General features: G+C 41.6%; 1 protein-coding gene across 4 annotated transcripts in view; it reads right to left on the bottom strand.

Annotated features, from left to right (window-relative positions):
* CDK6 (cyclin dependent kinase 6) overlaps positions 1-14,039 on the bottom strand; it is a 239,780-nt gene that overhangs the window by 92,938 nt on the left and 132,803 nt on the right. The gene's annotated exons all lie outside the window — the stretch shown is intronic.

Raw genomic sequence — 14,039 nt, 5'->3', positions numbered from 1 at the left:
GGCGCCCCCCAACAGAGTTTTTGATTCCATAAAGCAAAACTGGAATTCCAGAAGAGACTGTGAAGAACCTTAACGAGTCATTCCACTGAAAGGCAAAGGCGAAGGCATATTATTATCTCTTATCAACTGCAGTTACAGGCCAGAGAACAGTCATGTCTGCATGTCCGTGCAGTGCGGTAGGGGCTGTTGTCTGTCTTGGATTCTTCTTAGAATCCAGCATCATTATTCACACAGGAATGTATAGTGACTGGCTGCACTTCAGGTAGGCAAGCATTCACATTTGTTAAAAAATATGCTCATAATAGCTATTTCAGAATAGGTCTGCCTGTGAAGTACAGTCCCTTCTAAAAAAAAGCCACAGGAGAAAGGACTGGGATAGTGTGTGTACTTTTCCCGCCCCTACCTACTACAACATATGGATCTCTCAACATGAATTCTCCATTCATGTCTTTAGGAATTACCAAAGAGTTATTAGATCAAGTGACTGCAATTACATGAAATTACTAATAGATGGAAGGATATGAACCCACACACAATATATTGTTAAGTTCAGGAGGGAGAAATTTAAGCTGCCCACGATATCTCTGGAAATTCCATTCTGTTTTCATGCAACTTAACCAATGAAGGCTATGATGATAAGTCGCACGGATAACAGACTTCTGAGGAATCTGGTACAAATGGCAGCGTAAACCTATGAATCCCCTCGGTTTCTTTTAAACATCACGAAGCGATTATGGTCCGAGGACGAAGACAGCTGTATTGAAATTTTAAAGAACCCCCCCCAACTTTTTGTTGGCGACTGGAGAACTCTGAGTTTTACAGAAGAAAAACAAGAAGCAATGCTCAAGGTAGTAAGTGCTTTCATGTTACCAGTTTGCATATCCAAGGGCACTGGATCAAGCGAAAGGACAAAGAGATAAGGGCAATATTGCTAGTTACTAACAAATGGCAGATAAAAGAGCTCTTCTGGGTTCTGATTAAGTGACAGCATTCTACACATTCTTTTGACTTGAGAAAGTCAGACTAAGAGAGCAGCAGGTCAGTTACAGGGGAAGCACCGCTAAATAAGCGTATCTGTGGGCTTTCACATTCCAGCAGGACAGGATTCCTCCCCATCCACTGAACAGAAACACGTTCTCTGTGTTCACGGCAATAACGCGCCTTTGCTTCAGCTGCCACAGAAAAGCATACATGTATATGCTGCAAGCACAGAGAAGTTTTGTGCTGTGGGACATGGTGGCTGGGAGCCAATGTTTACAATCCCCTGGGTGGGAAAGGCAGGGTGAAAGGCTCAGGACGGCAGGCTTTAAAAGTCTTTGCTGTTGCCGCCAGTGACCTTCGCCTCTGTTTTCAAAGCAGCTCTCAGGTTAACCCCTTGGATTCTGTGCACACTGGTGCTGCACAAAGGAAATACCTTTCTTTGAAGGACACCTCTCTCACGCACATCGGCTTCTGATTTCAGTAGGAGCAGCTCAGAAACACTGGCCTGAGAAGCATGTATTCAATCTGCTATCGGACCCACGGGCACGTCAGGGGTATTGGATGTGGATTTCGATGTGTGCTGTGTTCTACAAAGTGAAAGTTTCCAGCTTCAGGCAATGGACTCAAGCTTACAAACCAGGGGACTGTGAAACATGAGCATATTCGGTCTCCAGGGGAGAAGGAAGCATCCAATTTATGCAGAAATGCTCTTTTCCCAGCTAGCCAATGAGAGGCAAGGTTACGAGAGGGGGGCTTCCTATAAGGATCTCCGGACTGGAAGAATGGTGCTTAAAATTAAGGACGGGCGAAATTGCTAACAGCCCAACTTAAAAAGCAGCAGAAGAGAAAAAGCCAATTGTAGAAATGAAAAGGGAGTTTTCCAGTTCTTAAGTTAAAGCTGACCACATTCGCCTTATTATTATAGTTGCTGTTACTGTTTCGGTGAGGGAGAATTAATCATCTTTTATTCCGAATGCTGAGAAGTAAAGATCCCACAAAAAAAACTTACTACATATATGCATGTTTTATTACAGTCTTTACTAAACGACTCAAAAGATGTGACTCAACAGTAATATTATTTAAGGCCTCAAAACGTTTGCTGGATATAAGATTTACTTTGAGAAAAGTTAAGTGGCAAGCACTCATTTCTGTTTTAACAAACGCTTTGGCCTGTGAGACATTTTGTGGATTTAAAAATGTTTGGGACCCATACGTTGATCATCAATACTGTTGTCCCTTTATTGAAGGGACAGCACACTGAATTCCTGGGGTATGGGAATGAATCGTGCAATCGTAATGTTCTGAGTCAACGAACCCCTCACACAGGTTTAAGGTTAAGGGTTAAGACTTCTGGAGATGCAAATGACCAACAGCAAACACCAGTGTAATTGCTGTGCACAAAAGTCATTAAAATAAGCCTTATGAAAATCATTTAATCAAATATGAGACAGTAATAAGGGAGGATTTTCTCTTAACGTTTGGAGATGAAGTCATGGCCTTTGTACTACCAGGCAGCTGCCTCGAACATTATAAAGTATGCGTATCCTGTAGTTAGAAGTCCATTCCCAGAAGAATGACGCTATTTGAGAATACAGCTTTTCAGTTTTCTTCAACTAATAACTGGGTCATAATAAGGCCTTCTGAAAAGTTATTAGAATGTTGGCTTCACCAAGAATGTTTAGGAATCATCAAAACCGCCCTCCCAGTTTTCATTACCCACCGAACAATGTGTTCCTTGCTGTCCCTGTAGAAGCCAATGGCGATGAAGTACATATATTCAACTCAAACAGAAATAATGTTTCCAGAATATAAAAGAAACCCCAGAGCTCCACCACAGAGATGTAATAATAACAGCCGAAGTTTACTGTGAGTTTTCCATATGCCTGGCACTTCACTGAAGACTTCACAAATTTTAGGTCATTTAAACCCTGTAATAACTTGGGAGGTGGGCACTGCATTTTTTACCTGCATTCGAGGTGAAGACACTGATGCTCAGAACACGCCAATCGCTGTAGCAAAGCCCCACAGCCAGCCACGTGTTGCAGCTAGAACCAAACCCAGAGGCTGCAGGTGGAGTCGCGGGGCCTGAGAGCCATACGCGCAGACAGATCACTGCCTCTGCAAGAGAAACCCCCAGCAGACGTACTTCACAGCTCTAACACTGTGATACACATGATTATTATTATTACTGGGGACTCCAAGGCTTATCAATCTATCAAGAAGAGAGCTGTGTGCAGCTGGAGATTTCTCATTCTATTACTGAATTAAAACAGTAACGTATGATTCCTCACTGAGCTCCTGAAACTGTAATACTTGGTTTCTGCGACAGATTTGCTAACATGTATACGTTATGTTTGCATTTTAAATGGAATCTCAAAGCAGCAAAGGGGATTATCCGTATCACAAATTTTCATGTTTTACAAACCAGTTGGCAATATTTTATTTGCGGGCTACAAAATCTCATCGCTTTCGGTCTGGACCCGCTGCTCCTCTCCCAAGATTTTAAGACCTTGTTTCTTATTTGTCTCCACAAATGAATCGACTTAAAAAAAAAAACAACTTGTGAAATCAAAGAAAATAATTGTTGCCATCTTTTATACAGTAATGACATGTCACTTAAAAATGGTTTTTGACTTAAGACTTGGTTTTTGGAGCAGCTTCTAAATAACGAAGATCATAACAGCCAACCATGAACTTTAATTATTGCAATATAATTATTAGGAACAACTAGTTACAACTGAGCTTCTCCACACGCAGTATGAAGTTAAAACTGTACAAATGAAGCCAAAATATGCACAGCTAAAAGGAATGTTACAGGGGGGCCTCTCTTAGCGAACAAAGCAAGCTCAGTTTGGCTCTTTTTCCCTCGCGCTACCACATCCGCACATCGTTAGTTGGAAAATTCCTGATATATGCTGTAATTTTTTTGTACTTTTTTTTCCCCCCAGTACGCTTGGGGCTTTAATGTCCAGATGCCATTTTCCCCCTTATCTGTCCCTGTTTGGTGCTCTGCCAACTACGGTCAACAATTAATACAGCCGAAGAAAAAATACAGTACACTCCCTGGCAACTGGTACAGCCTCGCAGGAAATACCAAATAAAAACCTGATTATGTATTGTTTAACCATTTTGTTTGCCTGTAGGCCACCCCGTCGTCGGTGTAATTCAGACGAGCATGCTTCATCTGGACGGTCTGTGCGCTGCACCATTGTTCCCAGAGCCTGTCACGCACAATCACTGGTTTCAGCCTGTGGTCCTCTAAATGAAAGGAGCAGATTTGTGGCAGTTTTCCAACCCGCATTCCTTTTAATTAGTCAACTTGTGGCCCAATGTTATAATAGATAAGTAACCTCTTAATATTCATGTAATTAATTAATTTTTTTCTCATTCAGTTAGAAGCCTTTGCATGGGGAGAAAAAAAAAAAAAAGCTCTTTCCTATATGGGCTTTGGTTTATGAAATAAGCATGTTACTATTACAAAGAACATCGGAGGCCATGTTTCAATGATTCTCCACAAGCAAGGACAGTTCCAGAAACCGCCATATGCCCATGCCTATATTTTAAGCATATTATTCTTGCATTTAAAAAAACAGCTGAAATCTTTCTGATGTATACATTTGATCTATGCAAGATGAACAAGGTTGCTAACTTTATCTGGGAAGCATCCTTTCCATTTTAACTGATAAACGAGTTTACCCCTGGAAGATGGAAAGCTTACACTTATTTAAGATCCCTTACAAAGCAGGGCTGATACGGAAAGTGACCAGCACTTCCCAAAGTACCAGAAAGTCTGTCTGCTCTAGATCTCGATTAAATCAGTAATTAAACTGCCAATGCCGTTAGCTATTAGCACATGATGAACCCTTTAAAAGATAAGTTGTATCCTATTAATATTAATAATGTTCGCTGCTAAGAGGAATAAAAATGGCTTTTATAAAAAGCTCAATATTCAAGTTCTTTCCATTATTTAAGTTTCTCAGTTGAACCAAACTCTCCTCAAAGGCAGTAACAACACTTTCACTTCTGTTAGGTCCTCCTGGACAAAATTCATGGTGGGTGAAACACACAAATATCTCTACTACCCCTACATACTCTTAGTATCACTTCTTATGCAGTTTATGGGACATTTACAATGACACTTCAATGATTCATTCATCCATTCATTCATTCACACACTAATGTGCCTGCTCTGTGATGAGGTCGGGATCCCAGTTATGAAGATGATATTGGTGTCTGCACTCAGAAGCTCACAGCTAAACAGGGGAGGCACACGTGTAACTCCCAACTGCGTAAGTTCCTGTGCCAGGTAGAAGTGTATGATTTAAGGGACCGGGTTCAAATCCTGGCCCCTCTTTTATGAGCTGCATCACCTTGGCCAAATACTGTAGCCTCTTCATGCCTCTGTTTCGTCATCTGCAAAATGGAGGATCATAGTACCTACTTCATAGGACAATTGGAGAATTATATGATGTAAGGTCCGTGAAGTACTTTGCACATGCCTGGCTCTAAGCAAATATATATGTCGACTCCACAGGGAAGGGCAGGGTGCAGGACAGGGAAAAACAGTGCTCAAGGCCTCAGAGAGGAAATGCAAAGGCATGACTGGCAGAGGGAGAAACTTGAGCACAAAGCTGAGGAGCCTGATCACATGGACCAGATCACAAAGGATCAGATGATAGAGCCTAGATTTTATACTGAAGGGAAGGGAGGCACTGAAGAGTTTTATGCAGTTTTATGCAGGGGATGTATGTCACATTTGCACTTTATTTATTTTTTTGCGTTTACTCCCACTTGATGTTGTGAGTTTTTTTTTTTATTATGTTATGTTAATCACCATACATTACATCATTAGTTTTTGATGTAGTGATCCATGATTCATTGTTTGCATATAACACCCAGTGCTCCATGCAGTATGTGCCCTCTTTAATACCCATCACCAGGCTAACCCTTGCCCCCACCCCCCTCCCCTCTAGAACCCTCAGTTTGTTTCTCAGAGTCCATAGTCTCTCATGGTTCGTCTCCCCTCCGATTTCCCCCCTTCATTTTTCCCTTCCTGCTATCTTCTTCTTCTTTTTTTTTTTTTTAACATATAATGTATTATTTGTTTCAGAGGTACAGGTCTGTGATTCAACAGTCTTGCACAATTCACAGCGCTCACCATAGCACATACCCTCCCCAATGTCTATCACCCAGCCACCCCATCCCTCCCACCCCCCTCCACTCCAGCAACCCTCAGTTTGTTTCCTGAGATTAAGAATTGCTCATATCACTGAGGTACATTTGCACTTTAGAATGGACATTCTGGTAACTGTGTGGAATGAAGCAGGAGGTGACCCTTGAGGCAGGGAGCGCCATCAAAATGTGATGATCCAGGTGCCCAGGGAAGAGGACTTACAGATCTGTAACAGTGAGGAGAGCAGAAGCAAGAGAAATAATCTTAAAAAGTCAAATGAAGCCCAAGGGGAGAGAAAATGGAGTGCATGGTGGGGCCAAGACCTGAATGGGGATCTGGCTTGCTGTTTGTGATGACATCACAAGTTGGAGATACAGGTCCGGGGCTCAAGGGAGACGGATGAGTTGGACAGAAGATGAGCTCTCTTCCTTCAGGATCATCTCGAGGAAGCAGGGGAGATTGCTGAGGAAGAGAGCATACCTAGGACAGAACCCATGGGGACAAGAGAGGAGGGCATTCAGCGGAAGTGTGAGATGGGTAGGAGCAAAAGCAGGAAACTATGGTGTCAAAGAAGCCAAGGTGGATATTTACAAGAAATAAAGAACAGAGTAGTAGACATGTACCAGCAGATGCTAAGCCAGATGAGGACCTTAGAATATTTACTGTAGTAACACGGTGGGAGCAGAAGGCCGCCTGCATGAAACCGAAGGGTTAATGGTATCTAGAGTGAAGGCCACCCCCACCCCTTCCCCATGCCACCTGACATAAAGGGAAATGTGATGGGATGGAGATATGTGTGGGGGATCAACTGCATTTAAAAGAGTTTACAATTAAAATAAAGACCATATGAACACACTGTTGGGGCCTTTCCCGTGGCCTTGGTGTGGGTGGGGGCTGTAAGTGAGGGGCTCTGAACTGAAAACCCATTAGGCACAGTACATCCACTTCTGATCATCAAGAGTTCCAGCTGAACTCTATTTAGTAATGAGTAATGACTGATTTTTTTTAAGTTCTTTTTATACTGCATAATAATTAATGATACTACTACTCATTTCATACACATATTGCAAATCTCAGGATGGGCAAAAACACATTTCAAATGTCCTCACTAATCATTACAGTATCATTTCCAGTTAAGTAATTAAAGCACAAAATGAGTATCCTCAATTCTCTGGATAAAAATATTACAGTTTTATGACATGGATGTGTCATGAAAAGACTAGGTAGTGTTTGTGCGTGTGCACGTGTGTGTGCGTAAGTAAACATGCAAGTGACTGGTATTTTAATATCTCACTTACGTGGGAAGATGAATGAAGAACTAGATATAACAAAATTTCCCAGATTATTTAGATTTCTCTTTTCAAGCTCTGAAAATGTATTGTAATCATTTACATTTTTTCTTGCTTGTTTCCTATTACCAACTGTCTTTTTTTCTGCTGTTAGGGGGCCTGTGTTTTTGGACTAGGATGCTATCCAAAGCCCTCAGGTGGCTTCCTATTATACTTAAAACCAATTCGAACACTTTCAGTGGGCCCCCCCAGAGCAGGAACCCCAACTACCTCCTTGACCTCAGCCTTGACCACTGTTCCTCCCACCTACTCCTCCTCAGCCACTCTGACCTTGCTTTCCTTGGATAGGCCAAACTCCCTCCTGCCTGGAATGCTCTTTGCTGGATCTTAGCATGCATCTGCCCCTCACTTCCATCCTAAGAGACCTTTTCTCTGACCACTCTCCTTCTTTGAAATAGATTCCTGGTCTCTCATACTCTATCCCATCACCATGCCTCCTAGAACTTATCACTGCCTGAAATTACATACTAGTTTGTTTACCTCTTTATCCCATCCATCTTCCCCCACCAGAGTGAGGAGTGATTTTCATCTGTGTCCTCAATCGACACTTTCAATTCAGTGCCTGCCCAGCTGAAACCAGAGAGCAGAACTTTAAGAAATCATGCTATAGAAGAGTAGGAGTCTAAATAAAAGCCCAAGGAGGTAAGCGTAAGGCTGTCATGCTGTTGCAGCTCCTGGCTGCTGAGAGCCCTCCTCCCTTTCTGTTCGCACAGACTCTGCTCTCCTCCCTTCCGCCCGTGCCTCCTTACCCTCATTGCCCCACGCCCCAACATTCACCCATGTTACTGCCTATAGCTGTAGTTCATTCTCATTTTCACTGTTGTATACTTCCATTGTGTGAAGAAACCAGAGCTGACTTAATCATTCTTCTGTCCATGAACACTGGGGTTGTTTCCGCTTTTTGCTATCAAGAACAATGCTGCTCTGAATATTCCTCAATGTGACTCTTGGTGTACATCTGTGCAAACTTTTCTAACATATGTAACTGGGCATGGAACTGCAGGGTTTCATGCTATGAGCATGTTAAACTACATAGTTAATATCAAATCACTTTCCAAAGCAGTGTCCTATTTCACGTTCCCGCCAGCAGAGGACCAAAGTTTTAGGCGTTACTTGGTATTAGGTAAATATATATATATATTTTTAAAGATTTTATTTATTTATTTGACAGAGAGAGACATAGCGAGAGAGGGAACACAAGCAGGGGGAGTGGGAGAGGGAGAAGCAGGCTTCCCGCGGAGCAGGGAGCCCGATGCAGGGCTCGATCCCAGGACCCTGAGATCATGACCCAAGCCGAAGGCAGACGCCCAACGACTGAGCCACCCAGGCGCCCCTAGGTAAATATTTTAAAAATCCAATCTAACATTCTCTCTTTTTTAAAGATTTATTTATTTATTTATTTGAGAGAGAGACTGAGAGATTCAGCAGGGGGGAGCGGGACAGGGAAGAGGGAAAAGGAGAGAAGCAGACCCCCAGTGAGTGCGTAGACCCGATACAGGGCTCCATCCCAGGACCCTGAGATCATGACCTGAGCGGAGATCAAGAGTTGGATGCTGAACTGAGTCACCCAGGTGCTTCTAACATTCTCTATCTTTTAACTGGTGAGTTCTGTACATTTTACACCTAACGTGGTTAACAATTTATTTGGACATATTTACCAGTTTATGTACTCACCATTCTTTCTTGCATATCAGATATTCCTTTTAGTTAGTTTCATTCTTTTTGAAGCATGTCCCTTAGAAGTTCCTTTAGTGAAAAGCTGGTGGTAAACTCTCTAGGTTTCAAGTTATCTGAAAATGTCTATCTCATGAGTGTATTCTGTACTTAGAATTCTACATATACACAGTAAGAGTAATAGAATATGTGGAATAGTGGTGGTATTTCCACTACAATGTCCTACAGGCACCAAGAGAGAAGAGTATAAAGAAGTAGTTATTTACCAAGCAATCAACCTTCTCCTTAGTTTCCGGTCCACTCTAACGATGCTAGGCCTGCATAGCAAACACAAGTCATCGTTCCTGATCTCAAGGAGCTTTGAGCAGCATGGGGGAAAAAAGAGGAAGTTACAGGAAACTTAAGCAGAGGGTGAAGGTTTATGTAAAGGCTGAACTGGGTGGCTTAAGAAGGGCTTCAGGAGTTCAGAGCAGGAAGTGTCTAAAGAGAGCTGGATTCTAGTCAGGTCATGTTGCAGAAGCTCCTGAATTACATTTCCACACAACACCGTTTCTGTGGCCAAACCACACCTTTCCCTTGAATCTAAGAAAATCCCAGAGTACATTTTCTTCAGAGACAGTATCATGATTTAATCTGAATCCTGAATTGGGCACGAGGTAGATAAGAGCAATACTAAGACAAATGTTCTTAAAAACTAGAGAGTAAGCAACCGTATAAAATTCCGCACATAGGGGTGCCTGGGTGGCTCAGTCGGTTAAGCGTCTGCCTTCAGCTCAGGTCATGATCCCAGGGTCCTGGGATTGAGCCCCGCATCGGGCTCCCTCCTCACTGGGGAGCCTGCTTCTCCCTCTCCCTCTGCTGCTACCCCTGCTCTTGTGCTCTCTAACTCACTCTCGCTCTCAAATAAATAAATAAAATGCTTTAAAAAAAAAAATCCGCACACAAATTCCCTGAATGGCAGGTTGAATATGCCACTGAGTTATCAGCTCAGGTACCAACTCCTTTTGTGAATGGGGGGGCATTCCTGCACGGCTTTGTAGAACAAAACAAGACAGTGCAGTTTAGCTAAGGGCTGGGCTGAAAGCTTCAGGAATTTCTTTTAACTAATTTTTCTGAAAGGTTAATAGCTGGAAGACTTCTAATGGCATGCATCTTAAGCAGACTATGGAAAAGAAGCGTATGTTATTTGTGACATTAATTCTTAATCCGGGGTTGGTACAGTGAGTCACTTATTGACCAGAGAAGAATCTAACCTATCTGGGAAATGAAACTTTCTGAATATTAACTACTGAGAACTTACTCCCAAGAGCAAAGTGATGACTGGAATACAAAATGGCTTAGTCCAGAAATAAGATTAAAAGGCCCATTTTGACTACAATAAGGAAAGAAATTTACTTTTGTAATTTAGGAACTGTTACTGTTCAGGGTGCCTGGGTGGCTCAGTTGGTTGGACATCTAACTCTTGACTTTGGCTCAGGTCATCATCTCAGGGTCATGAGATGGAGCCGCGCACTGAGCTCTGCGCTGAGCATGGAGCCTACTTAAGATTCTCTCTCGGGCGCCTGGGTGGCTCAGTTGGTTGAGCGACTGCCTTTGGCTCAGGTCATGATCCTGAAGTCCCGGGATCGAGTCCCACATCGGGCTCCCTGCTCAGCAGGGAGTCTGCTTCTCCCTCTGACCCTCCCCCCTCTCATGTGCTCTCTCTCTCAAATAAATAAATAAAATCTTAAAAAAAAAAAAAGATTCTCTCTCTGCTTCTGCCCCTCCCCTATCACCCCAGAGAGGGCTCTCTCTCTTAAAAAAAAATTGTTACTTTTCAGTTACCTACCTTCCTCTCTATAGAGTTTAAATACGGAACATGTCCTTCCTGAAAAAACATTTTCTTTTTTTGAAGATATTTATTTATTTATTTGAGAGAGAGAGAGAGAGAGAAACAGCACGAGAGGGGAGAGGGTCAGAGGGAGAAGCAGGCTCCCCGCTGAGCCGGCAGCCCGATGTGGGACGCAATCCCAGGACTCCGGGATCATGACCTGAGCCGAAGGCAGATGCTTAACCAACTGAGCCACCCAGGTGCCCGAAAAAACTTTTTCTTATCTTTCTAGAGTTTGTCGTGTAGGTGGTAAAGAAGAAAGACTCATGAAGATTTGTGCTACAGGGTCAAAACTCAGTTTCTCTTTTCCTACCTTCTATTACTGGGTTGAAGCACTGTGTTTCTGGGACTGAGGTCTCACACTGAGAGATGGTGCCTGAAAATTAAGACAGTTTATACTGTCCATGAAATTCATCCACAGTAACATGCTCACCCATTCTCAGTCTTATTAGTGAAAATTCTGCAACTGTTTGGATTTGCATATTTGCTTTTCGATATTCAAAGACCAGGTGTATGTATACTCTTGGAAAGAATGTATTTTACTTTTCCTAAACTTCAGCACTGTTTAAAGAATACTGAGAGCGAAAAGGTTTCCTCAACATACTCATTTCAGAAATACTATAAAGTCTCCCTTTTGAGAAACACTTACGTAATAATGAGAAAGGAGAGAGTGGTCTCCCTGGGATGCTAGTAACCTGAACTCTAATATGAGTGGTCCCAAGTAACTACCTAGCAGTAGGAAAGTGATTTAATTAGTTATACTCATTTCTGTACCTTTCTTCATGTTCAGGTGAAAAGATGAATATCACTACTATGTAATTCAATTCTAACACTGTACTGAGTGCTTATTCTTACTTAATTCCCATAATGACGCTATAATGTAGGTACAATTATTTTCCCCATTTTAACAAATAAGAAACCCAGAATACAGAGAGGCTGAAGCATTTACTTAAGCTCACTCAGCTTTTTAAATAGCAAGATAAACTTCCACCAAAAAGTCTGGTTCCAGAATCTGTCCTCTTAACCAATCTCCTGTACAATGTACAAGTGCCCTGCTGTACCACCTCTTGCATGAAGCAAGATTTTTTTGGGGGGGGGGGAACTCTTTGCCTATAGTTGAAAATGGTAGAAGAGAAAAAGGAATATTCCAGGAACACTTGAACCAATTTAAGACTTCAAAAACAATGCTGCCAAGAAGGAGAAGAGAAACAAGGGAAGAAATTCTAAAACAGAATCAATGGAGTCACTGTTTAAAGAAATGAAAGACCTTATTCTCTTGGGAGTGTGTGTATTCAACAATGATGAGATATAAAACACACACACACACACACACACACACACTCACACAGGTAAACCAATGCAATATTAGAAAGAACACCAGGCATATATAATGTTTTAAATTCTGATGTCTTCCCAAACTTCTCCAACTTAACAACATCTGGCCCCAAGAAAGTGACATTGTTCTTTTAAGAGAAATGGCTACTATCAAGTGTATACTCTTTGGGGGAGTAAGGGGGGCGCATGATGCTGATGGTGAAATTTTTTAGTTTTTAAAAAATCCTCAAATTCAGCAGACTCTTACTGGAATTCTACCCACTATCTAATTTCTAAACTTGATATTCCTTAGGAGCAGTGAAGGAAGAAAGATGAAGGTAAGTAGCCCCAAGAGGAGAACAATCTAACAAAGGGCTAGAAAAATATTTTTACCTTTATTTACTGACATCTTTCTTTCAGACTTCACTTTGGCTTTCTGACTTTGAAAACTGAAAAACAAATCCATGTTACCATTTTTAAAAAAGGGACAAGCTGAGCCAAGAGGATGGAGAAGGGGATAACTCAAGACCACACAAATTTGCCTATAATGAGTATATACTACTTTGATAATAGACATAAACATCTGAAAAGTACATCATCATCACCAATTACTCTTTAGTGAGCATAATATATGTGATGCCCAGTTTCTTCCCTCAAGGCGCTTGTTGTCTAAGGAAGAGTAAATTCAGGCATTTTGTGGCTGTTTACATTACATAACCTCATTAGGACTTAGTCATATAATGACCACATGTGAGGTATATAATTTGCCAACTTTAGCAAAAGCTGGATTATGGGGATGAAAACGGAGAAACAGAAAGACAGGTGGCTAATTAGCTAGAACATAACCATGTTACAGGGTTTTTAGTAATAAGCTAAAGCATCTAAGTCCTGATGAAAAGACATATTTTTAGAAACAGGTTGTGTTTGTAAACGGAAAAAAAGTAATTTTATGATTGATTCATCTTAACTACAATTGGGATTAAATGTGAAACCATTAGAAAATTTCTGATTCACACTACTAGTGAGATGTCTTATGCAGACTCTAAATTATACAATCTATTTTGAATGGACATGTTCATCATATTAAGAGACATTACTATGTATATTTATACAGCCGCCAATAAAAACAGTAATGATTACACCAATTTGTTGCCGCTATGTCCTGAGCATGTCGTCTACGTGATTATGCACAATAGTGTAATATAAAGAGAATTATGATGACAGATGCTTACCCGACTTAAAGAAATAAACTATTTCTTTTTTTATAAGGTAAATTCATATCAGACCTTGGCATGTGATGCGTTTCCCTCCTTTTCTCCGTATCTACATTGAAATACGTCCAGTTTCTATCTCCTCTTTCCTGCCTTCACTTTGACCCTCATCCTATATCTCTCTTAAAACAGCCTCCACGCTGTTCCTCCTGCCCGCGATTTCTTAATTCACGCCAAACCCTCCTTATCGATCCACTCATCACATTGCATTAGAGTGATCTTTTTGGAAAGACAAAAACCAAAAAAACAAAAAAGAAAGAAAGAGTCTGATCATATTCTCTCCCAAGACACCCTGCTTATCGAGTCACACACTTCTGCTTTGGGAACATGCTCTGTCCTTTCTCAATTCTCTACTAGACACCACATTTCTCCTTTGTCTTCCAGGCACTCTTCCTTGTTCTTGAAGA

Source organism: Leptonychotes weddellii, chromosome 12 (assembly GCF_054177405.1).
Source record: "Leptonychotes weddellii isolate Sample4059 chromosome 12, ASM5417740v2, whole genome shotgun sequence".
Lineage (NCBI taxonomy): Eukaryota > Metazoa > Chordata > Mammalia > Carnivora > Phocidae > Leptonychotes > Leptonychotes weddellii.
Note: the sequence above shows the minus strand (reverse complement) of the source record. Positions and strands in the feature narration are given on the sequence as shown.